Source organism: Leucopleurus acutus (assembly GCF_964270905.1).
Source record: "Leucopleurus acutus genome assembly, chromosome: 10".
In the NCBI taxonomy this organism is placed as follows: Eukaryota; Metazoa; Chordata; class Mammalia; order Artiodactyla; family Delphinidae; genus Leucopleurus; species Leucopleurus acutus.
In genome coordinates, this window is record NC_139153.1 from 59,154,118 (window position 1) to 59,180,830 (window position 26,713).

A 26,713-nucleotide genomic window follows, 5' to 3' on the forward strand; every position below is an offset into this window, starting at 1 on the left:
GGGTTTCTTGAGGGTGCAGAGGACAGGAAGACTTGGTGGCCCTGTAATTAGCACTTCCAAGACTGTTTTGGGGCCTGTAACTTGGAGGGGACAGTGGGCTGGTTGATGTAGGTCTCTTCTTGAGGGGTAAGAGCAGGGTTTGTTTTTAATGGAGGGAGTCTCTGATTGCAGTGTAAGCGTTTGGGGGTGACCATGGGGGTCAAAATATCTTGAGGGGACTGATGTTAAATGTGAGTCTGTTACTCTGTTGCTTTAGAGGTGTTTCTTTCAAGGGGACTTGATGGGGGCATAGGGGGAATCTTTGTTAATAAGGAAGGGTTCTGAGCCAGTGACTCAGGAATGTTCTGCTGTAGAGCATTATGTAGAGAAAGTTACCATCATTTGGGGTGATGTGGAAATCTGTTTTTGGGGGATCTGATCTGAGGGGTTGGGACTAGCCTAAAGGTACTACACTCAGGGAATCTTTTTCTGGGTAACATAGGGTCTATATTTGGGGGGTTATCACGGGAGAATCTGTTAATAATGGGGCCTTAGTGATCGAGGGCTGGCTAATGGGATCTCTCTTCTGGATACGTTACTGGGAAACGCTATCTCAAGTGACTATGGGGCTCCTTGTGTCAGGAGATGCTAGAGGGGGCTCTGTGTCTCTGTGGAAAGTCCAGAGCCTCTAAGACTGCATCTCCGCCCTCAACATCCAGGGAAACCAGCAGCAGAAGAGCAACCTAGAGATGGAGCTCTCTGATGTGATGTCCTTTGGGGTCCAGACTGTTGTGAAGGTGTTTTGGTCTGCATCATTGTCACTTGATTCACTTTTGGCTCCAACACTGTCCCCAGGGGGGTTAGTGAATCCACCAATCCTCTGAATTTCAGATGCTGGTACAAAGACTCCATGCCAAGGGGAGCAGGTGAAGTACCAGACACTGAAGACAGAGCCATCGTGCTTGCTGATGGTCTAGCTGGATGCCATACCAGTAAACTGGGACAAAGTCTGGCTTCCCGCAGAAGTGCACAATCCCTTGCTTCTGGCCTGTGATGAGGACTTGGTCTCCAACCTCAGCCTTGGCTCCCTCACGCTGCTGCAGGCCACCCAGAGTCAGGGCTGACGGGGGCCTCTTCTTACCTTTGTGTTCCCTGCGATCTTTGCCAGTGACTCGGGAGAAGTCCATCCAGGGAGTCTGAGGTGTGGAGGTGACAGATCAGGAAGGTGCGCCCACTGCCTTGGAGATCTTGGACAAAGAGGCAAAGCGACCCTGCTTGGGAGGGCAGATGAAGTACCTGACACCCCCAACACTGCCATCATTCTTGCCCTCAGGTTCATCAAGCTGCATGCCCACCCACCAGCCATTGGCAAACTCTGAGGTCTTGCAGAACTGTAGCTGTGGGTCTTCTGGCCACCCAGTAGCATGCAGTCTCCCATGTGCAGGCCCAGTGTGCTGAGCATGGCATTGCCTGGGACGTTGTCATAGTTAGGTAGCGTGACCCTAGGGAGGGCGCAGGAGAGCGGCACAGCCTCCTTCAGTAGCGTCCACAGCTCCTTGGCCATCAGCGCCCCTCGGCCTTGTCCAGGGATATGTCCATGGGACAACTCCTCTGGGACAACCTCCGCCTGCACGAGTCCCTTTCTGTTCCGAAGTGCCGGGTTGGCGCCATGTTCCAGCAAATTATTTGGCCGCGCCAAGCCCTGCAGCGATGTGCAGGGCTGAGCCGTGGCTGAAGTCACTGCACTTGGAGTTCATCACTCGGGGCCGTACACCCTTCAGTAGCATGTGCACGAGACCGGGCACGTCGAAATAGGCTGAGTACTGAAGCATGTTCATGTTGGTCCAGCAGCTGCGCAGGATCACGTCTGCGCCCAGCGCCAGCAGCTGCTGCAAGAGGCGCACAGCCATCGCGGGGAACTCGACTCTGTGGGCCCCAGCCTTACAAGTATAATGGAGCAGTGTCATGTTAGGTCAGCCCATCACGTGGCAGCCTCGTCGCAGAATCTCATTGCCAATGACATCGATCTTGTACTGGACTTGGGGCACCCACTGGTGCACAATGGTGAACAACTCAGCGATGGTGGTCTGCGGGTCATACAGAATCTCTTGAAAGGCAGGGTCGTTGGGGTCAAAGAAGGTGAAGGCGTAGTCCTGGGGGTGGGGGGGCATGCTGAGGAGTAGGCTTCTGCCAGCGCTTCTGGGTGGGGCTGGGGGGCTCTGGGACAGGCTCATAGTCCTCCTCGTCTTCTTCCTCCGCCCTGAGTGGTGGGGCCATGGGGGTGGGCCCTGTCTTAGTTATGGTCCTTAGTGGCCCTAAGGGGGCAGGTGCAGAGTTGGGGGTGGCCTTCAGGCAAATCCTCGGGTGAATGGGGCTGAAGACCAAAGCTGAAATCGGGGAAACTGGAGTAACTGGGTGTCGGTGTCTGGGGAAGTGATCGGGAAGAAAGAAACTGAGAGAAGGGGACGAGGCACAGAAGCAGACGGGAGATGGGGTGGAGAGACTATTCAATGTATTTTTGAGCAGCAAGTAGTGCCAGGCACTGAGGTAAGTGCTGAGGACACAGTACAGAAAAGGCCTGAACCAGTGGAGCATAAGTGAGTGTAGATACTGCATCCCTATACTTGTTCAGGAAATGTTAGAGCAAGCAACTTTCAGCAACATACCTGGGCAAGGACAGAGGCCTTCTTAAAACCCTCTGAGTCACTGTTCACCCAATTCAACTCTGATTCCTTCGTTGGTTTAGAAAATTTTTTATTGCCAATGTTATGCTAATGTTTTAGTGGCTGCTACTCTTTTGTTATATTTACTAGTTTGTTTTATTTTTATATTCTGCATATAAGTAATATCATACAGTATTTGTCTTTATCTGTCTGACTTATTTCACTAAACCTAATACTGTCCAAGTCCATCCACGTTACATGTATATTTTCAACTAGTGTTTTTGTTACTTTTGGATATGTGCCCAGGAATGGAATTGTTAGATCATATGGTAGTTCTAATTTTAGTTTTTTGAGAAACCTCCATACTGTTTTTTCCACAGTGGCTGCACCAATTTACATTCCCACCAACAGTGTACAAGGGTTCCCTTTTCTCCACATCATCACCAACATTTGTTATTTGTGTTCTTTCTGATGATAGCCATTCTGACAGGTGTGAGGTGATATCTCTTGGTGGTTTTGATTTGCATTTCCCTGAAGATGAATGATGTTGATTATGTTTTCATGTGCCTGTTGATCCTCTGTATGTCTTCTTTGGAAACATGTCTATTCAGTTCTTCTGCCCATTATTTAATCTGGTTGTTTGTTTTCTTGATGTAGATTTGTATGAGTAGTTTAAATATTTTGGATATTAACCCCTTATTTGTCATATCATTTGCAAATATTTCTCCCATTCAGTAGGATTTTGTGGCTGCTATTTTAAAATTTTGTTTTATTAAAAAATGTTGAACTCTAAAGTGAAAAAAAAGTATTAACTGAGGAGAGCTATGTAAATATCTCATGAGAAAATCTCTCCTAGAAGTTCTCCTTTGTTTTCTCCCAAATGAAAATGCTGTGATGATTTCTTCTGAATTATCTTTTAGTCAGGAAACAACAACCCACTCAGTCATGATAACTTTTTAAAAGTTATTTGAAAAGAGTATAAAATATGCTTTGCCTGCCTTTTGAAAAAATGTTATACTTTTATTGGGCTTGCAGCTTCTAGCTATCTCCACTATAATCACAAAAACTCATTGCATAGTATTCTTCCTGAATATTTAATCATATTAGAATAGAGTAGTCCTTAAACATAATTAAAGTGCTACTTTTTCAAACAGTGTATTAGAGGAGAGCAGAATTGTTTGCCAGATGGGAAAGGTGAATCTGGCACAGAAGATGAGCAAAAGTGAGCTAGAATGAGAGTATCCAGCTACGGTGAAGGATGCTGAGTGAAAATTCCAGCTACTGAATACCTAAGAAAGGAAAAGAAGAGACAGTTGATAAAAAACTTTAGTTCCATGGTCAGTAACTGAAGAAATAGACTTGTTGTGGTATATGAGTGCAATACAGTAAAATAAGTATTTGAAAAAAATATGTCAAAATATGATGTGAAGTAGCCTCGTGAAATAAATCAGAATTGCAAAGTGAAAGAACACAGATTTAGAGTTTGAAGACCTGGGTGCTGTCCTTTATTCCTTTCCTTGCTTCATTGTTCTTGCCTCAATGGGAACCGCCTGTTGCATTGTTCAGCTGGGTTTCCCTTTCTCAATTTGTAAGGTCTTTCAAATGGATGGTAAATGGTGTTTGCCTATCTGCAAGGTGGATTTTTTTCAGCATTCAAAAAGTTCTTGTGCTCGAACCTCTTTGTAAGGGGCAAACCTCTAAGCAAGGAAGACTTGGATTGCTCTGGTGGGCATGCAGGGGGTGGCAGGCTGGGCTGACCCTCTGAAGGGGGAATGGGACATCTCTCTGTTCTCAGGCTTCCCCCAGGACTCAATCCCACAGGACATCTGTATAAGCTATCCTCAAGGGCACTAGAGTTAACTGCATCAGGCAGTCCCTCTCTCCTTCCTCCACAAAATGAACATACACAGCGAGTAGTCAGAGTCAATCCAATTCTGCATGTTGCTGAAGGGATTCACTGCAGGAAGCCACCAGATGCTCTCAGCCATCAGGGCATTGATGGTCCTTTTCTAAGGCTCCTTTCAGGGCTTGGATATCCACCCTCCCTAACGCTGCATCTCAAAGGTTAAAAGTAATGCCTCCTTTCTTGGAATCACGTCCAACATCAGATAGTTTAAGACCCTTCAGCCTCCCTACCAAGATGCTTGTGTCTGTCAAGTCCTTTCATCAAAGACATGGAAGAAACATTGGGTTGGCCAAAAAGTTCATTTGGGTTTTTCCGTAACTTCTCAGGGAAAAACCCAAATGAACTTTTGGCCAACCCAGTAGTATCAAGAATTGGCATTCAGGTCATAATCTTTCCCCAGCCCCCTTCACCACTCATTTAAAACATTTATTCTGCAAACGCTGGTTGGGAGAAGGTAAACATTTAATTGTTCTATAAGAACAATGCTCTAGGATCCATTAGCGTTAAGTCTGTTCCCTGTAATGAAGGTTATCCTTTGATTTGTTTTTATCCCAATGAGAGAAATTGTAGGCTCTCAAGAGCGGAGATCAGCCAAAGGAACTTCAGTTTTCCTTTAGTACCTATGAAATGCAGGGTCAGGCAACATCTGGATACTATCTACAATGCTCCTGTCCTTTGCCTGAAAATGGGCTTTTTACTTTGTTCTAAAGATCCAGAGTACCAGCAAAGCTCATAGCACTCAGTGCTGGGGACAGAAGGTGATTGTTTCTACTGAAACTGTACAAACATAACATGGCCAGGGCCAGGAAGGGAGCATTTGGCACTCTCTTACTGCCTTTCTCGGTGAAGAAATAGATTATTATTAAATATGTTAACATTATATAGTTAAATAATCAAATATGCTTATTTGTTATATATTTGTTCCAGGTTCTAAGAATACAGTGAACAAGATAGCCCTCATTGAGCTTAGATACTAATGTGTGGGAAGAGATAAAAAAAAAAAAAGCAAAGAAAGGAATAAACAAGCTCATTTCAGACATTAATATGCTATGAAGAAAGGAATCAGGGCAACAACACTGAGGGCCTGGGGAAGCAGGTTTAGAGGGGACGTCAGTCACAGTCTCTCTGAAGAGGTAACAAAGGACTGAGATCTAAATGAGAAGGAGCCTGGAGCCCTGGTCTTCTAGGAGCTGGAACATAAGGCAATGAGCCAGGAAGGAGTTGAGCCTTTTTAAGGGACAGAGATAATGTCAGTGCATATATATCATGATTTTAGTGAACAGCAGAGAGAGTGATATGAGGTCAGATAAGCAGGCAGGGGCTGAATCATACTGGTTCTTCTTGGCTTTATTCTAAACATAATAGAAGGCCTAGGTAGTATTTATCTGGACAGTGAAATAACCAGTTTTATATCTTAAAGGGAATATTAGGGACATAATAAGGAAAATAGATTAAAATGGAACTAGACTGGAAACGGGACAGGGTTGGGACAGTGTTGAGCAGTGCACATACCAATGCTGTCGTCTGTGCTGCCACAGTGAGAGGGGAGGAGAGTGAGCATGGACTCAAGTGTGATGCTTAGATTTCTGACTGTGCAAAGGATTTAATCGTGGTGTCGTCACTGAGATGGGAAAGATAGTGAATGTGAGTTTCCTTCTTGTCTCTCTTCTTAAAAAGGAAAGCACCCTGTTTAATAAAAAATTTAAAAAGGCAAAAGACAAAGACAATCATAAAAAGGAAAATAAATACCTTTACATGAAGGTACCTAGGGATCAAAAAAGAAGAGGTAGAAATTTGTTAGTTTGAGGTGAAAGAGAACAATCCAGGAAGATTTCCATGTATAAAGTGATGAAGCCATGACAGAAAATTGATAGGGTTAGGGAACAGCTAATAATCCAGTTTTCCTAAAGCATCACATCTGAGGTGGACAGTAAACAGTGTGTGGATGGAACACAGATTGGGATGCAGGGCTTGTGTTCTCAAGACAGTGAGCACTCACAGGATGACCTCACCAAGCATCGGCTTTGGAGAGACACTCAGGTATGTGGACGAGGGATCTGAGTCAGGGGTATGCTACTTAGCTGTTCTACTAAAACCTGATCATGGTAAGATCTTTCATAGCAGTCCAGACGTGAGACAAGAAAGGTTGAATGAGGGCAGAATTCAACTTTTGCTTTTAACTAGTTTTTGTCCCTTTGCACAAGCCATTCCTGGCCTGGAAAATGAATAGGTAGTTGCAATCCAACTTGTGGAAAGTGAACAACTTGATTAAAAAATGGACAAAATATATGAAAGACACTACACAAAAGAAGATATACAGGTTGCAAAGAAGCATATGAAAAGGTGATCAACAACCTGTGCCATTAAGCAAGTTAAAATAATGAGATATGACCACACACCGGTTAGAAAGGCAAAAATTCAAAACACTGACAACACCAAATAATAGCAAGGCTATGAAGCAGCAGAAACTCTTATTTATTGTTGGTAGGAATGCAAAATATGGTACAGCCACTTCAGAAGACAGTTCAGTAGTACCTTACAAAACTAAATTTACTCATCGTACAATCCAGCAATCATGCTCCTTGGTATTTACCCAAAGAGGTTGAAAATTAGTACGAATGTTTAGAGGAGCTGTATTCATAATTACCAAAATTTGGAGGCAACAAAGAAGTCCTTCAGTGGGTGAATGGGTAAATAAACTGGTATATCCTGACAGTTGAATATTATTCAGCGATTAAAAACTGTGAGCTATCAAGCCATGAATAGACATGGAGTGAAGTTAAATATATATTACTAAGTGAGACAAACCAATCTAAATAGATAGTATATGATTCCAATTATATGACATTCTGAAAAAGGCAAAACTATGGAGCCAGTAAAAGAATCAATGGTAACCAAGGGCAGTGGGAAGGGAGGGATGAATAGGTGGGGCATAGAGGATTTTTAGGTCAGTGAAACTGTTCTGCATGATACAATAATGGTGGATACATGTCTTAGTCATTCAGGCTGCTATCACAGAATACTGAGTGGCCTATAAACAACAGAAATTTATTTCTCACAGTTCTATAAGTTAAGTCCAAGATCAAGGAGCTGTCATATTCAATGTCTGGTGAGGACCTACTTCTTGGTTCATAGATAAACTTCTTTTTCTCTGTGTCCTCAGGTGGCAGAAGGGGTGAGGGATCTCTGATGTCTCAAATAAGGGCTCAAATTTCATTTTATGAGGGCTCCACTCTCAAGATTTAATCACATCAAAGGTTCCTACCTCCTAATACCATCACATTGGAGGTTAGGATTTCAACATATGGATTTTAGGGGGACTCTATAGGAATACATGTCACTATGACTTTGTCAAAACTCTTAGAAAATATCCCCCACCAAGAGTGAGCCCTAATATAAGCTATAGACTTTGGGTGATAATGATGCTTCAATGTAGGTTCATTAATTGTAACATCTGGTGGGGGATGGTGACAATGGGGGAGGCTATGCTTGGGGGGTGGGGGGCAGAAGGTGTATGGGAAATCTGTGTACCTTCCTCTCACTTTTGTTGTGAACGTAAAACTGCTGTAAAAAATAAAGTTTATTTACAAAGGCAACCAGGATATGGCATGATGCTATGATATAAAGACCATTTTTATCGAATTGAAACAGCTCATGCAAGCTTAACAAATTCTGGTGCTATATAAGTATGTCTTTGCTCATCAGAGGTAGGAGGCTGCTAAAACCTCCTCTTTCTGGGCTGCCTGGTCCTATTCATGGCTCCCCAGTGAGTGATGAGGGTGGAAGCTCTATTACCCCCATTTATAGACTCACAGGTTAAGTAATGAATGTGAGGCAAATCACAAGCAGGAATTTAGTAGTAGAAAACGTTTTAAATGCCTCATATTTCTCATCTTTATCCCAGTTAACTTACTCCTTTTTTATTTTCCTCTTGTCTGAGATCCTGTCAGCCTAGGCCTACTCAGAAATTAAGCATGCTGGAATCAAACGAGCATAGATTTCTGAATCAGAGCTCCAAGTCCCTTAGTCTACATACATTATTATAGGCTGTATGGGGGATGCCCTTCCAAATCCATGTGTTCTTTTTGAAAACAGAAAAGGCAGTCAAAGAATATCATTCTGCCCTTGTTGCTAAACTGGTATTATTGCTGTTGCTGTTGGTGGTGGTGATGAAGTTGAGTTTTTGACATGTGTGTAAAGTGTGTTACTGGTAGCTATCTGACTAAGGAACTGAGACTAGTGAAACAAATGATTAGATAAATGTAGACATCAGATAGGCAGCTTTCTAGGCCTAAAGACAGACATTCTGAGCTCTAGTTTGGATTCTGTCTGTGTGACATTACAAAAATCAACTTTCCTCTGTCTACTACCTATTTTCTTATCCATAAGTGGAGTAACAGAAAACCTGACACCACTTCTGGAGATCTGAAGAAAACTCAAACTACTCTAGGTAGTGAGCCTCTAGGTAACCACATTTACATGCATGTGTGTCTGTTATGTGTACATTAGAAAGAGAACAAAAACTGAGGCCAAAGGATCAGGTAAAGGGAAAAGCAGAACATAGAGCAGCCTGATATTCATATGAAATATGTTATTGTGCAGAAATTTTAAAACATACAGAAGATATCTAAAGGAGTCAGGAAAGGGTTAGCAAGAACAACAGAAGTGTGACTCAGGGCACAGAGAAATGGAGTTGAGTAGCTCACATTATAAAAAAATGGGCAAAAAATGATAGCATAGTCATTGTCGGTATGTTGGAAATTACTTACAAAGCTTGATGAGATCTAAGTTCACAGTGTGAATAGATAAAACTGTTATGTCAAAATTATTCATGTAAACCATCTAGCTCATAAGATCTTTTTTTTCCAATTCTTATGAACTGGCTAGTTTGGGCATAACTTCTATTTGTAAAATCATGACTACAACATGATCTTTCATCAATGTCTCCCTTCTGAAAGGTAGTCTTTTGTCTAATTTCCTCATTTCAAATTATTTCCAGCCATGTTCACTGGCTTAAAATCTAAAAAAGAATAACCACCAAATAGTCACACCTTTCCAAAGTTTGAAAACCACTGGCTTATGTATGAGATAAGAAGGAAAGACCTACCCTCTGTCTGCAGGAGCTGTAAGATCCCATACTTTCACATGGGGCCCAGCTCTGACTGTTTTAGAGGATAACGGGGTGAAATATCAGTTTAGTGCCTTTCTCTCCCCTTTTACAATTCTAAGAGTAGTGTGAGAAAATCTGTTTTTATGTATTTGACTTGGAATAAAAATAATTTCCTACTTTAAAAAAATAATACATCAAGAGCTTAAAGGAGATATAACACATGATTGTGGCATTACTGTACAATGGTAGGATTTAGGTTGTTTAATTTCATGATAAAAAAAATTTAGGGGACATGCCAATTTTATGAAGAGTTTAGTTTTAAAACTGCGAGCAAAAAATAAAATTATCTGTATAGAACTCTGGAGACGCTACGTTATGTAGCAATTATTATTGTGAATGTGTGGTCCCATTGCCTGGGTCAGATTCAGGCATTGGTGCTTATTATCTGTGTGGCTTAATGTAAGCGTTCAAGGCCATGAATTCTCTTATTGATAAAATGAAATTACCAATAGTAATAAACAAAACAGTATGGCTGGTTGGATGATTAAATAAATAAACATATGTAAGTTGCTTAAGATAATGCCTCACACACAGGGAGCACATATTAAATGTTAGCTATTGTTTTTCCCATGCAGATTACAGGATCTCCAATTCTGATATATTATCTATTTGAAATCATCAGGCAAGTCTGTTATATCCACCTTATTTTATTTCTTTGAAGAATTTTAGTTAAAAGAGAAATCTTCAAGTGTTAAATATACATGAATACATTTTATCCTACATTTTTCTAAAGTAGTAAAGACTCTCAGGACAATACTAAATTATGAAATATGAAAAACTTGCTATTGACTATTTATCCTTGAAAAGTTAAGGCCTTGGGTGAAAATGTGTTATAGAAAAACCCTGATTTGATGAATTAAGGAAGATTCAGAACCATGAATCAGTGTTGAGCTGCTTTTTTTGTATGGTACATTTAACCAGCAGTCAAGTCTGAAGCCAGCTTTGACTGAATATCTGGAAAAGATATAATCCTAAAAAGTCTACAGCTAGAGCATATTTAGACTTAGTGATCATAATATCATTGGTATGAAATGAAGGTCTATAGAAGAACAATAAAACAAAAATACTGACTTTTAAAAGAAGGTTTTGTAGAAATGCAACTGGAAAGAGAAAAGTGAAATGCTTGTGATGAAATAGAAGACTCATGTAAATCACTCCATAAAAGCAAAAATTAATAAAATATCAACATAAGCCAAAATATTCAGGGAGTGTGAGGAGGGACATTACACATCTTAAAATCAGATAATTTTTAATATAAAAGAAAACTAAAAAGGCCAAAAATTTTTAAAGAAAAGAAATACTTAAGACAAACGTTTTAAATTCAATTCATTTAGAAGAGATGTATAAATAAGGAAAACATAAGATATCAGTTCATTAGTTCAAATCAGTAGTCTCACTTCAAATTACATGGTAATATACTTGGTCAGTGAGCAACACAGGTCAAAGTTAGAGGATATGTTGAGGTTCTTCTAGATGTTCCTGCCATTTCTAGTGCCTTATTTTCATAACAAATGTTAAATTGTACCCATCTGCAAGTGTTCTTATATCATTTATCTACTAAGTAACTTCTCTTGCAATTCTATATAACAGTATATTCCATAAACTTCCCAAGTTTCATTACATACATATTAAAGTGGACTTCCTTATTGATTTTCTTTCAATATGTGTGTAAATATTTTAGCAAATTATATTGGACACTGATTGGCAACATTCTTGGGATTTTCAAATTATTCTTAATTTTTTTTAATTTTGAAAGCAATATTTGCTTAGTACAAAAAGTAATATGATACAAAGATAAGTAATGAAAAAGTTAATAAACTTTTCATGACATCTCTCCAGCACACCCTCCTGAAGGTTAAAAAATAGGATGGTGTTTATTTTCACTTTTTCCACTGTTCTTTTATTTTTTCTATTAAAAAAGGATTATAGTATTCATGTTGCTTGGAGAGCTTCTCTTTTAACTGAACAATATATCATGGTCAATCCTCATGGTCAATGAGACAGAACTCACTCTTTTTAGTAGCTAATTATTTTTCCATAGAATATGGAATATGCTATGTATATATGTATAATTTACTGATACATTTGACCTTTCTATTTATGGAAGTTTAAAAGCAGTCTGCTGCTTTGTGACTACAACTATGATAATTATTTTATTACATGGCCTTTATGTTGAAGTTAGATTCTCTGAAAAGGATTATTGTGTCAAATGATGTGGATTTATTTTTTATTGCCAGACTTTCCAAAATGGTTTGTATTAATTCACAGTTCTGCTAACAGGATATTAAAGTGTTTATTCCCCATAACTTTGCTAATGATAGTAAGTCATCATTTTTTAATTTGCTGTCTATATGGGTAAAAAATTGTATCTCACGGTAAATATCTTCTTATTAGTCATCTGGATCTCTTTTCTGAATACCCTATTCACTTTTCTATCAGGTTATTTGTAAATATTAAGACTCTATTTGTAATAACTTCTGTTTCAAATCATGATGGGATAACTGGGAGCAAATTTACCCTCCTGTCTGACAAAAACAAAAAAGTGGGAAATAATTTTTTAAAACTCCAACATTTTCAAAGTTGTGGAATGAAGGCAACTCAGGATCATCATCTTTGAGTGATGGGAAACAAATGAGGTAAGTCCTATGATTTACTGCCTTGAGAAAGTCTCCAAGCCATGACATAGGGAAGAAAACTTCAGGCAGAGCCCAGAAAACTTCCTGAGTTGCAGAGACATTTTTGAGGGTCCACGGAGACCAAGGTGGTTAGACAGAGTTTCCAGGAAAGAGTAATGAAAAGCTGCAAAATTAGACAACTCTGCAAATCTAAAGAGCATCCATTTTGAACATTCAACAGAGCCCTTTTCATTGCCTGTGTGAGAGGAAACTACCCAGGGCCAAGAAAAAAGCAACACCAGAAAAGACTAGAAGAAGCTGTTGATGTTGCTCACAGGGGATCAGGAGTGGAGACTGATCAACTACACTGGAAAGCTTTTAATCATGAGGATACTGGGTCGGGTGCTGAGAGGGTCTTTCATCAGTGTGGGGAATGACTAGCCCTGGATTAAACAGCTCTATGTAGTTGTCTGACAAATCTTAAAAGCAAGACACAGTAGGATCAATCTGTTTATAAGTAACAACCACATTCCAGAATAAAGTTCAACAATATATAGTAATAAAAACATAAAAATTCACAATGTCTAGCAACAATCTAAAATTACCAGGCAAGCAAAGAAGCAATAAGATATGATCAATAATCAGGAGAAAAATCAATGAATTGAAACTGATCCAGAACTGTTACAAATGTTAGAATTAGCTGTCAAAGGTTTTTAAATAGTTATTAAAACTGTATCCCATTTAATGAAACAGTTAAGTAGACCTAGTGGGGAGGCCTAACTTGAATTTCTAGAGATGAAAATCACAATGCGTGAAATGAAAACTACACTGGATAGGATCATAACAGATTAGATCCTGCAGAAAAAAGATAAATGAACTTGAAAAGATGGCAACAGAAACTGTCTAAAATAAACACCAGAGATAAATAAGAAGTAGAAAAAAAGGAACAGAAAAAAAGAGAACATGAGTTACTAATATCAGAATCAAGAGAGGTCATATCAGTATAGATCTTATAGATATTAAACATAATAAGGAAATATTATGACCAACTTTATGGCAATAAATTCAACAACCTAGATAAAGTGGATAAATTATTTGAAAGACAAAAGCTGCCAAAATTCACTCAAGATGATATAGATAATAATTTTTCTTTTCACAAAGAAAAATTCATTCTTGGATGACTTCATTGATGAAATTAACCAAGTGTTTACAAAAGAAATATTACTAGTCCTCCACAAAGTCTTTCAGAAATTTGAAGAGCATGGGATATTTGTCTGACCAAAAAATAAAATAAGCCTCAGCAAAATAAGAATAGAAGCAAACTTTCTTAACCTGATAAAAAAGATCTATGTAAAACCTACAACTAATATCACATTAAGGATGAAAGACTGAATTATTCTGCCTCAAATCAGGGAAAAGGCAAGCCTGCTCTCATCGCTACTACCTAACACAATATTGGAAGTTCTGGCTAATGAAACAGGACAAGGAAAAAAAAAGACATCCAAATTAGATAAAATGCTTTTGTTCACAGATGACGTATTTGTCTATGTAAGGAATCTAATGGAATTTACTAAAAAGTTAGTAGAAGCCATTAATGAACAAACTCAGGAATTCTGTAAGATATAGAATACATATAAAATAAATTATATTTTGTGTGCTCACAATGAATAATTAGAAATTAAAAATATAAAAACATATCCTTTATAATAGCATCAAAATATGAAATAGAGATACTCTTGTAAAAGATGTAAAAGACCTTTACACTGAAATTTATAAAGCTGGTGAGAGAAATTAAGGAAAATCTAAATAAATGGAGAGATAAACCATGTCATGGGTTGGAAGGCTCAATAATGTTACATGGTCAATTCTCCTCAAATGAGCTTATTTCTTTAATGAGATCTAATTTATAGTGTCATTCTGGGGACAGTAAGTGGGCCATGGGGATCGGTGGGAGGAAGAGATTTTTTACAAAGAGCCATAAGGAAACTTTTGGAGTGATGGAGATATTAATTATTTTGAGTGCAGTGATTGTTTCACAGATGAATACATATGCCAAAATATCAAATTGTCCACTTTAAGTAGGTACAATTTTTTTAACAATCATATTATATTTGATAAAAATTTTATATATTTCTTTTTTATTATGAATTTTAATCCTTAAACTCTAATGAACATTATAATTTTTGAAGTCTAACAATGGTCTTCAGATTTTATTTATGACATCTTTTATTTTATTGTTATATAGATAAATGTGTCTAGTCAAACATCTTTTATCATAAGATCTAGGACTTGGGTTGTATTAAAATGTCAAAAACTAAGGTTATGTAAATATTATCTCATATTCTATTTAATATTATTTATGTTAATTTAGATTTTATTCAATTTAGAATTTATTAGTTTATTAATTTATTAATTCTAAGTAGATAAAGATATGTTAATTATACATCATTTATTATAAGTAATGGTTGTACAGAAATACATGTTAAAACTTGGAACATAATAGTTAAGCTTAATTATCCTTCCATTTCTTTTTTTATTAATCAATTAAATCATTTATTCAGTATTTATTGAGAGGCTGTAATGTATCAGTATAGGAATTCAGGAGTGAACTAAATTGACAAAAATCCTTGCCTGAAGTGAGCTAAAATTTTGGTGTTGGGGAGTGATGGGCAAAAAATAAAAAAGTAAAAAAATAATATTTGATGAAGTGCTGTATTAAATATTAAATATGTGATGATATTGCTATATTAAGAATATGTGATGATATGTGCCATATGAAAAAATATAACAAGAAAAAGAACCAGAAAATGCTGGAGAAGGTGGTAGTGATCTCAATTTTTAAACAGGGTCAACTCAGGAAAAGTCTTGTGAAGTTACTTGTGAGCTAAGACTTACGGGGGTGAATGGAGAGGTCTGGGGGAAGAGCTTTAGGGAAGTGGAGAGAGCAAAGGCAAAGGTTTTGTGGTGGGTGTATGCCTGCCCTGTTTGTGAACATGAGAAAAGCCAGTGTGGCTAGAGCTCCCAGTAAGCTAGGAGTCATTGGGGATTTTTAAACAGAAGAGTGCCAAGACATGACATATGATTCAAAGGGATCACTAGATGTGTTGTGCTGAGAATAGGCGATAAGCAGGATGGAGACCCACAGAGGACTAGACAAAGCAGTTAGAGGCTTGTTTATTGTAGCCTAGAAACATGGTACCCAGAAAAATCAGGCACGTGGGAAAGAAGCCAAACAAGGAGGAACACCTCTTTCCATGTGTTCAATACCACTCAGTGTTTTTCTGTATAATCACAATTAGACCACTCTACTGACCTCCATACTGGTAACTGGGTAGGGTGGTCATTAATAGAATGGATTAAATAAACCACGACCATGATAGGGGCTTGGGTTTAAAACTGCTAATAGTAACATTAAGCCATTTAATCCTTTCACTTAAATTAACATCTTTTTTATAAAGTGGTGCCCCAAACAACATTCAGGCTTGTAACTGAGTTGGTTGATATTAGTAAATATTTGCAAAATTAGTTTGGTAGAAGAGTGACCACTAAGATTTCCAACTAAAGGTAGAACAGTTGAATGGTGCTGCTTCACAGGTATATGCTGTATGCAGTCATTTGCAACATGCTTTAAATAACTACTTAACAGTGATTACATCATCCAATTTACATTGGTATTTGTACAATCCATACTTTCTGAAAAGAGAAATAGGATTAAAAATTAGTGCCATTGAAGCGTTAAGGAGTAATAACTAATTTGTAAAAATGTATTGAGCACATATTATGTGCCAATAATGATGAGATTTCTTGTAGTTACAAAGATAAATATTATCTTTTCTTCAAGGAATTCATAGTTTTGTGGAGTAAAAAAATTTCTAATAGGGGTAAGCACATGAATATTACTCAGAATATTTATTGAGCACTCATTGTGTGCTGGACATTTTGTTTTGCATGTATTATATCTTCAATTTTACATACCTATAAAGTAGGCAGTAATGTCATTGCCATTTTAAGAATGAGAAAACTGACACAGATTAAATAACATGTCTATAGACACAGGGAGTATAAAAAATTATGAAAACTTTTTCATATAGAAATAATTATAAAAAGTGTTTTGGTGTTATAAAAATGTACTGTGGGTTTATAGATGGAGGTCCAAGGGTATGCGGGAAGCATAGCAGAAAAAGAAAGTAATGTGTGGTTCTGATTCTGGGTGACAGAAAAGAGGCCACATGACAAAAAGAACCATAAATGCAAAGGGACATGTATTTTTTTTTTAAAAAAGAACTGTGTGAGAGGCATTAATCTTTGCTGGTATGGGGGTGGGTAAGCTTAGGAGGAACAGGGCCTGAGCTTGATAAGTAGTTTGAAAGCAGATTGTGAAAGTACCTTTCTTAGGAATTTGAAACTGGTCGTGTAGACAGGGGAGTTTCTAAGAGTTTTAAAGTAGAATACAAGTGCTTTAGAAAGACAGTGCAGTGAAAGGGCATAGAATCCTCTCCTGAGTTAGTAACTGTATAATATGATGATAGTGGAAAGCAAGCAAGGGAAAGTTTGGAGAACAAGTTTGGAAACACAAACCAGGAGACCGATGCCACCAGACAAAGGCTCAAGTCCAGATCTGTGCACTCAAGGGCTGCAGCAAACTCTGGTATGATCTGGGCCAGAGACCATCTTTGAGGGGTCTCATGAGGCAGCCAGGATTTGGGATTATTTGTCATGGAAATTCTTGGTAAAAGGTGGATGGGCACTGAGTCTTTTGAAACTCAGGAGAGAATTCGAAGCAAGATGTTTTGGTGTCATCAGCAAACTGGTGGGATCAGGCAGGAGAGTGAAGAATGTTGTCCAGGAAGAACAGCTCGATTCTTCTTCTTATTTTTTAAAGTCATCTCCCATGTCTGTATAATGGAAAGTTGTGGGACAGAATTTCAAACCAGTCTCTGGCTTCCTGACTTCATTCATCACCTCCTTCATCCTTAACATCCATCATCTTTTTCCAGGAACAGTATCTATTTGACCCAATGTAGCTCAAAAGAAGCTGCCTAAGATTTGGAATATGATAGACTTTACATTACTGACTTTGTCATGAATAACTGGGCAAACAGGGAAGTGTGCTTAAAGTTTAGAGAAAACAACAAGAAAAAGTAAAACAAAAATAATAAAAATATAGCCTACCTTATAGAGTCTTTAGGAAGATAAGTAATAAACATAAAGCACTAAGTAGGCACATGAAAAGTCTGTAGACTTACTTTACAGTAAGTATGGAATAACTACTATATGCTAAATATTGAGGTTATAGTTACAAGCAAGTCACCTTTTTTACCCCTAAGAAACATAAAAATCTCAATTATAAGCTGCTCTACAAAACATTAAAGAAGTTATATCAATTTTATTCATTAAAATTTGAGAATTATACTCAACTGGGTACTGACAACTTCAGAATAGTACTGCCTGTTACTCAGAGGATTATAAAGAATAGAAAACATCTCCTTCTTTTAAGTCTCCAAGCCAACTATCTCAGGGCTATCACATTTTAAAATAAATAGAATTACGACATTCTCCCACCTCAAAAGCAAAAGTTAAGAATTGATTGCCCAAACTGCCCAATCTGTTCTGTTAACACTGTAACAATTTGGTGGTCCAAGGGTGACCACATTCATAATCCATCACTTTGAAAACACAGGTTGATTCAACTCACAATAAATAGATGAAAATATGCTGTAAAGCATAAACTGTATGATGTACATCTGTTGCTCAGATATAGAATAACAAAAGGATGAGATATTTATTTCATATATTACAGCTAAGTTTTGCAATTAACTATAAAATTGTAGCATGTGATAGTTCTGTATCTACAAATAAAATAGACTATGAGAGCAAATAATTATTAGGATTTGTTTCACAAATGTAGAGATTGACACCATTGACCTTTCCCCTCTGAGCTCCACCCAATCTTGGATACTCCCTACGCCAAAGTGCTTTCCAGCATCAAAGGAGATGGCAGGGTTCTACTCACTGCTTGCACAGGTGAGCAAACCATGTACTTGTGTTTATCTCAGTGTATAAAATGCAAAAATTTCCACAGAAAAATGGAAGTTTCCAATAGAAAACAATATGATTGTTACCAATTTACATTTTGATTGCCTATTCAAATTCAGTATATAATACAGCAATTCTTTTTGGCTTCTATATTCAAATTTATACTTAGTATTTGTAGTTCCTGGAACTTATTTAGTGTAAAGTGTCAAGCAAAGCTGAATGAATTCTCTGGACTTCCCTGGTGGCACAGTGGTTAGGAATCCGCCTACCAATGCAGGGGACATGGGTTCGAGCCCTGTTCCGGGAAGGTCCCACATGCTGCGGCACAACTAAGACCATGTGCCACAACTACTGAGCCTGCGCTCTGGAGTCTGGGATCCACAACTACTGAGCCTGCATGCTACAACTACTGAAGCCCATGAGCCTTGAGCCCATGATCTTCAACAAGAGAAGCCACCACAGTGAGAAGCCTCTGCACTGAAACGAAAAGTAGTCCCCACTCGCCGCAACTAGAGAAAGCCTGCACACAGTAATGAAGACCCAACACAGCCAATAAATAAATAAATTTATTTTAAAAATATAAAATTGCTATGTGGAGACAGGTTAGTGAAGAGGAAATATGAGTCTGCTATTTGTATAATTCTCTATCTGTTGAGGCATGAGTATTTTAAATTCTGAACTAGTCATACTGTTATTCACAATGGCCAAATATCTCATACAATTACTTTATTTATTTTATTTAATATGACTTTACTCACAATATATTTTCTAACATATCTTAAGATCATATAAACATAATAAATATGCATTTTAGTGGGGGGATACAATATGACATGGATTTAACAGAGGACTACATGCCTGTCATTATATTTTTGTACTGTAGGAAGAACAATTATTCAAACAGGCACATATATTTTGTTAGGTTCTATCATACTTGATATTTCTACCCATATTTTATGGCAAAGGTAATTTATGATCTATACCTTATTTATAACTGAAAAATAGATTTCATGATGTTTTAGAAAGATTCTAAAACTAGGATTGTTTGTTGGGCCATAATATCGATTTTCTGTCTGATTCTCTTTTCCATGTTACCACTATTTCTAAAGACTACTGGCAACTCTTTGGTAGTGAAATGTGAAAATAAATAGTGCTACTTATTACAAAATATTTTATTTTAACAATTGCATAAAAATTACAAGTCTGCTACAAGCAAATATATTTCCTCTAAAGGTGGCTGAAAAAGGATCCAAATAAGGCAATGATCCTTTTTCAATCTATGGGAAGGTTGGATACAGTGCATTTTTGCTCCTGTGTGGTTCTCTATGTCACCAAAAATAGAGTGGGAAGAAGTGCTAATATAGGAAGCCATAAAGAAAATAATCATAGGGGGTTAGAAACTAGAGCTCAGGAGTTTGTCATTTTATTAGAATAACATGTGTCAGCTCTGTGTTTAAGTATGTAACAACTTTCCCATTTGTCATCAAATTATACCTTAGTGAATACTGATGTTTTATCATATGTAGTTTTAATAGTTAATATACAAATTTAAGTATTGGCCAACATTATTCTTTCTGTTTATCTAGGAGGTATTATTATTATTATTATTATTTTGCATTACGCGGGCCTCTCACTGTTGTGGCCTCTCCCGTTGTGCAGCACAGGCTCCGGACGCGCAGGCTCAGCGGCCATGGTTCACAGGCCCAGCCACTCCGCGGCATGTGGGATCTTCCCAGACCGGGGCACGAACCCCTGTCCCCTGCATCGGCAGGCAGACTCTCAACCACTGCGCCACCAGGGAAGCCCCTATTTTTTAAATATTCTAGAATAATCGTATTTTTGCCATCCTCACTAAATCAAACTTTTACAAAGTAATGTAAATTCTAAGTGCCAATAACATTTAATTTCTGTTGTGGTTTGGATGCCTTATACACATCATTTTGTGATATCCAATTGTATTTGTTATTTTTAAAAGTGTTGAAAGTAAGTTTTAAAATTAATCTTAAATGTTAAAAATATGTACCCTATTGATGTCATATTTTATCTGACTCGAGTGATTGTAAAGTTTTTTCTTTCAAGTAATTATCAGAAAAACAACTTTGGAAGAAGATTCTAATTTTACTGTAGTTACAGCTTACAAGAAAGTCCTTCAGATTGATTCCTCATAGCTGTCTTTAACATGTGTGGCTCTAGGCCAATATCAAAAGCTAACATCAGTTTTTCTACCTGCATGAATTTGGCTTAGGAAACATTTTACCTAATTTCTATCACTTAGTCATGTTAATAGCAATATAACATGAGTCTGCCCAAAGGCCATTTTCTACCATCTGGATACCTGAGGGTTATTAACACCCCTCAATCATTCACATTCAACTTACTGAGAGTGAGATACGGGGAATATTTCAGAAAGTTGGAATGCATCACAAGGAGAGAGAAAATTACTCACTCAAAGTGGATTAATTTATCAAGACTCCTTGATGTTGCTAAGTTCTTGAATGTTATCATGAAATATTTCAAAACCACACTGTGAATACAAATTTGATGACAAGCAGAAAACTAACAGTCTAAAAAGAATGTAACTGTCCTTTAACAAATATTTAAACACATTAACCTACATTTACTATAAATAGATATATCTTCAAAATTGTTGGATGAAGCTGTTATTTGTATTAACTTTTTGCATGAATTTAAACATCATTTCTCCGGGATTTTTGGTCTTCTCATCCACTAAATAAAGATCAAGATTATTTGACTTCTTAACCCTCTCCTCCCCAAATCTAACATCCTATAGCTTGACATTTTTATTTGTAAAGGCAATGAACAAAGAAGTGTTGAGAAACAGCCAGGTTCTTATAATTGGCAATTCTTATAGGAAATGCTAAAAAAGAGTAATTTCACCATTGTGTGCCCATGTGGACTTTCTGAATGAATTGGCAGGTGATAATGGGCTCCATAAAACCCCTAAAGGAAGATGACTAGTGACTGTAAGTTTAATGAGAATATGTAGAGAGAGAAAAAAAGGAGAATCATAATGAAAGCAAGTGAAGGGGGAGTTAACTTAAGCAAGTTAGTTCATGAGTTGCCTGGAGGAAGTTAAGTACCAGGTTTCAGTAGTTTTGTTTCATTTCAGTGTTAAACTTAAAAAGATCAAAGAAAGATCATTCAAAATTAACACATGCAATTTTCTCACTCAGGTGGATAAAAATAATCTCTGACAACTTTTGTTTCAAAGAAACTATTCTTTTGCATATCTGAAATATATACCTCTCAATTTTACATAATAATATGAATCACCAAATAATTCAATCTTACTGCACACAAACAAAAAAATATTTTTCTTTATAATGGTGAAAATATACTGTAAAAATTACTAAAAGTTTTGCCTAGAATACCACCCATATGGATCTTCATTGGAAATCACTATAAGAAAATATGGTTTGATTCCTTTATATATTATCATATAACAGGGGTAAAGTTTGATATAAAGCTTATGGTCACAAATACATAAGCTTTTGATAGCCATTTGCTGAAATTTTCAAGGAACTGAAATTTTTATAAAGGTTGAAAGTTTTATAAAGGCCAAAATAATAATACTACCCAAAAAAACAAAATATCTGAATGTTGGACTTAAAAACTTTTATTTGGAGAAGAATCTATATATCTATGAGGATTTGTATGTAAATAGATACATAGATTTTATATAAAATCAAAGAAGTTGATTTAAGCATTTTTATATGCTCACCTTTCTAGCAATAGTTTTAAATATTAAAATTTCATGCTTTTGAGAGAACATTGCAGACTAACCAATTCTTGAATCTTACAAAAAAGTGAGATATCCCACTGGTATAAGCCATCATATACTGGTCACAATTGCTTCTCAAGGATATACAGAAACATATCTAACAAGTACCACCTAATTAAAGAGGAAGGTTCTCTTTTCTCTATAAATTGTGCAGTCCTGCATGGAATGGATATATTTATTGAAATTTATTCTTGACTTTACAAAGGTAATTTTTCTTGATTAATAGAAAGCTGATTAAGAATCCCAGAATTTATTGTCTTAGAAAATAAAATAATTTTAATTTCAAGTTTCCAAAGGCTGTGTTTCCATATATATATATATATATATATATATATATATATATGGAAATGCCCTCAGAATTCTCAAATTGGGTGATAGAAACTTGGAATTCAGTAATTCTTTCAGATTTATTGGGGCAAAGATTCAGGAGATTGAGAAAAATCATAGAAGATTGAGTAAACTCTCATGGGCATATCATATCTCTCTTTCTTTTGTTTCCTAAGATCATATTTTTTCATTAAAGGAATTTAGGTAGACTCTTGAAAACTGAGGCTAATGAACAGACCTCTGAAGAGAGGACATGAGATAATAAATGTTGCCTGAGATTCATGATCCCTGGAACTAAGGAAAAAATCAGTGGATTTTGAATGAGAGATGTTTATAACGTTTATTTATCCTTCTTTTGCCTATTGCCATTGTCAGTCTCACCTCTGTCAATTTTGTTCTCAGCTAGCAATAGGACAAGACAGGAAGGGAGATAATGGTTGAGAAGTATCCAGGTAGCAGAAGATTAACTCTGTGGGGATCAGCAAAGAAAAGAGGTGAGAGAAAGTGCAGAAGCAACTGGAGAAAGACAGATTATATGTCTAAACAGGGAGTTCTTCAGAGGCTGTTCTTGCACAACACATTGTGTTGTAGACTGTCAGAATAGCCAGGAATGATTAATATTTTATTACCTAAAAATATACATTCACAGAATATGATACCTGAGGTTTTACAATACCATAATAGTAATTAGCACATTATTCTGCAAAGTGGGAGCAAATTCCCTAAGTAAAATTGTTTGGTTCAATGTTGTTAAATCCTCAATATTATTAATATTCTGAACAGTGCATTAAGATTGAATGAACCATGATATACCACATTAAAAAAAAGAGGATAAAAACCATATGATATCTCAATATATGCAGAAAGAGCATTTGACAAAATTCAACACCCATTTATGATAAAAATTCTCAATAAAGTGTGTATAGCAGGAACATATAATTATGTTTAACACAATAAAGGCCATATATGACAAACCCACAGCTAACATCATACTCAATGGTGAAAACCTAAAGCTCTTCCTTTAAGATCCAGCACAAGACAAAGATGTCCACTCTTGCTGTTTCTATTTAACATAGTATCGGCAGTCCTAGCCATGATAATTAGATGAGAATAAGAAATAAAAGTCATCCAAATTGGAAAGGAAGAAGTAAAACTGTTACTATTAGCAGATGACTTGATACTACATATATGGGAAATCTTAAAGATTGCACCAAAAAAGCTACTAGAACTAATAAATAAATTCAGTAAATTTGCAGGACACAAAACTAATATACAATCTGTTGCATTGATATACACTAATAACAAACTGTCAGAAAGAGAGATTAAGAAAATAATCCCATTTATAATTGCATCAATAAGAATAAAATAACTAGGAATAAATTTAATCAAGAAAGTGTAAGGCTTATAGTATGAAAACTAAGAAATTGATTAAAGAAATTAAAGAGGGGTTTCACTGGTGGCACAGTGGTTCAGAGTTCACCTGCAAATGCAGGGGACATGAGTTTGTGCCCCAGTCCGGGAAGATCCCACATGCTGTGGAGCGGCTAGGCCCGTGAGCCATGGCCACTGAGCCTGCACGTCCGGAGCCTATGCTCCACAATGGAAGAGGTCACAACAGTGAGAGGCCCACGTACCGCAAAAAAAAAAAAAAAAAAAGAAATTAAAGAGAACAAAAATAAACAGAATGTTATACCATGTTCATGGATAGAAAAATTAGCATTGTTAAAAAGTCCATACTACCTAAAGCAATCTACAGATTCAGTGTCATCCCTATCAAAATACCAATGGCATTTTTCTCAGAACTGGAAAAACTAATCCTATAATTTGTATGGAATCACCGAAGACCCCAAATAGCCAAAGCAATCTTGAGCAAGAACAAAACTGGAGGTATCACACTCCTTGACTTCAAACTATACTACAAAGCTATATACTAATCAAAACAGTATGGGACTGGCACAAAACAGACACATATATCAATGGTGAATAGAGAGCCCAGACAAAAACCCAGGCTCATATGGACAATTAATCTATGACAAAGGAGGCAAGAATATACAATACAATGGGGAAAAGAGTTTCTTCAGAAAATGGTGTTGGGAAAACTGGACAGCTATATGCAAAAGAATGAATCTGAATCACTATCTTACACCATATGCAAAAGTAAACTCAAGATGGATTAGAAACTTGAATGTAAGACCTGAAAATATAGAACTACAAGGACAAAACATAGGCAGTAAGCAATCTGACATTAGTCTTAACAATATTTTTTTTGGCTCTGTCTCCTCAGGCAAGGGAAACAAAAGCAAAAATAAGCAAATGGGACCTAATCAAACTAAAAAGCTTTTGCACAGTGAAGGAAACAATCAATGAAACAAAAAGTCTGCCTATGAATGAGAAAACATATTTGCAAATTATATACCCAATAAGGGATTAGTATCCAGAATATATAAAGAAATCATACAACTCATCAACAAAAAACAATCTGATTAGAATATGGGCAGAGGACTTAAATAGACATTTTTCCAAAGAAGACATAGAGATGGCCAACAGGCACATGAAAAGATGCTCAACATCACTCATTATTAGAAAAATGCAAATAAAAATCACAATAAAATATTAACTCACCCCTGTCAGAATGGCTATTATCAAAAAGACAAATATAAGTGTTGGTGAGGATATAGAGAAAATGAACACTCCTTCACTGCTGGTGGGAAAATAAGTAGTGCAGCCACTATAGAAAACAGTATGGAGGGTCCTCAAAAAATTAAAAATAGAACTACCATATGATCCAGCAACTCCACTCCTGGATATTTAACCAAAGAAAACAAAAACACTAATTCAAAAATATATATGCACCCTTATATTCACTGCAACATTATTTACAATAGCTGAGATATGGAAGCAGTCTTAGTTCCTATCAATAGATGGTTGGATAAAGGAAGATAGATATATGTATATAATGGAATATTACTCAGCCATAAAAAAGAATGAAATCTTGCCATTTGTAACAACATGGACGGATCTAGAGGGTATTTTGCTAAGTAAAATAAGTCAGACAGAGAGAGACAAATATTGTATGATTTCACTTATACATGGACTCTAAAAATCAAGCAAATTTGATACAACCACTATGGAAAACAGTATGGAGGTTCCTTTAAAAAAACTAAAAATAGAACTACATTTCTAAATGTAGAACTAAATTCTTTCTCAGTTGCTTTCAAATAGTGCAGAAGATTGTATTAAAGTCAAGCCTATCCTAAAATGCTTTAAGCCAATTTTTTTAACTTAAAGAGAAAAAAATAAATACTGTGTGAATCAAATCCTAACAAGAATAAAAAATTCACTTAAATGGTTCACATGAACAGATTTTAATGAAAAGCCTATTTGGAGATGCATGAGCTGGAGAGGATAAGCCATTCTGAATCCAGCAACATGGCAAGATATGATCATCACTGATACTGAAGGAGCAGGGGAGGAAGTAGCTACAGGGATGTTGAAACCATGGAGTGGGTACTTCCCAGTGGATATTTAGTCCTGGGGGGATGTAGATACTGGTAGACACATAGCTCCAGAGCAAGGAGGACAAATGGGTGAAACATCCAGACCTCTCACTTCCACCTCCTGCACCCCTGCTATTGCCTCTCCCTGGCCAAACTCGGGCACCCCACCTAAGCCAGAGAGCTAGGAAGTTAGATAGGTACAAGATTCAGCCTTCCTAGACTTACAGAAGAAAAGAAGGTGAATGCATATGCAGTGGGCAAATGGATAAAAATCCAAAAGAGATACCCAGTCTTTTAAAATTGTATTCCTTTTTCACCCTAGAATTATATATCAAACCAAATTAAAGGGGATCAAAAATCAAGGATGTTTATGGTTTTCTTTGCTGTGCAAAAGCTTTTAAGTTTCATTAGGTCCCATTTGTTTATTTTTGTTTTTATTTCCATTTCTCTAGGAGGTGGGTCAAAAAGGATCTTACTGTGATTTATGTCATAGAGTGTTTTACCTGTTTTCCTCTAAAAGTTTTATAGTGTCTGGCCTTACATTTAGGTCTTTAATCCATTTTGAGTTTATTTTGTGTATGGTGTTAGGGAGTGTTCTAATTTCCTTCTTTTACATGTAGTTGTCCAGGTTTCCCAGCACCACTTATTGAAGAGGTTGTCTTTTCTCCACTGTATATTCTTGCCTCCTTTATCAAAGGTAAGGTGACCACATGTGCGT

At 36.8% G+C, this 26,713-nt stretch overlaps 1 protein-coding gene and 1 pseudogene across 2 annotated transcripts in view; both read right to left on the reverse strand.

Annotated features, from left to right (window-relative positions):
- Nucleotides 1–26,713, reverse strand: part of KHDRBS2 (KH RNA binding domain containing, signal transduction associated 2) — a gene marked incomplete at both ends in the record, with an annotated part of 704,484 nt that overhangs the window by 314,485 nt on the left and 363,286 nt on the right. The window lies entirely within an intron of this gene.
- Nucleotides 668–2,595, reverse strand: LOC309966979 (CAP-Gly domain-containing linker protein 3-like; annotated as a pseudogene). The gene has a single exon. The product of its transcript is annotated as a CAP-Gly domain-containing linker protein 3-like (transcript).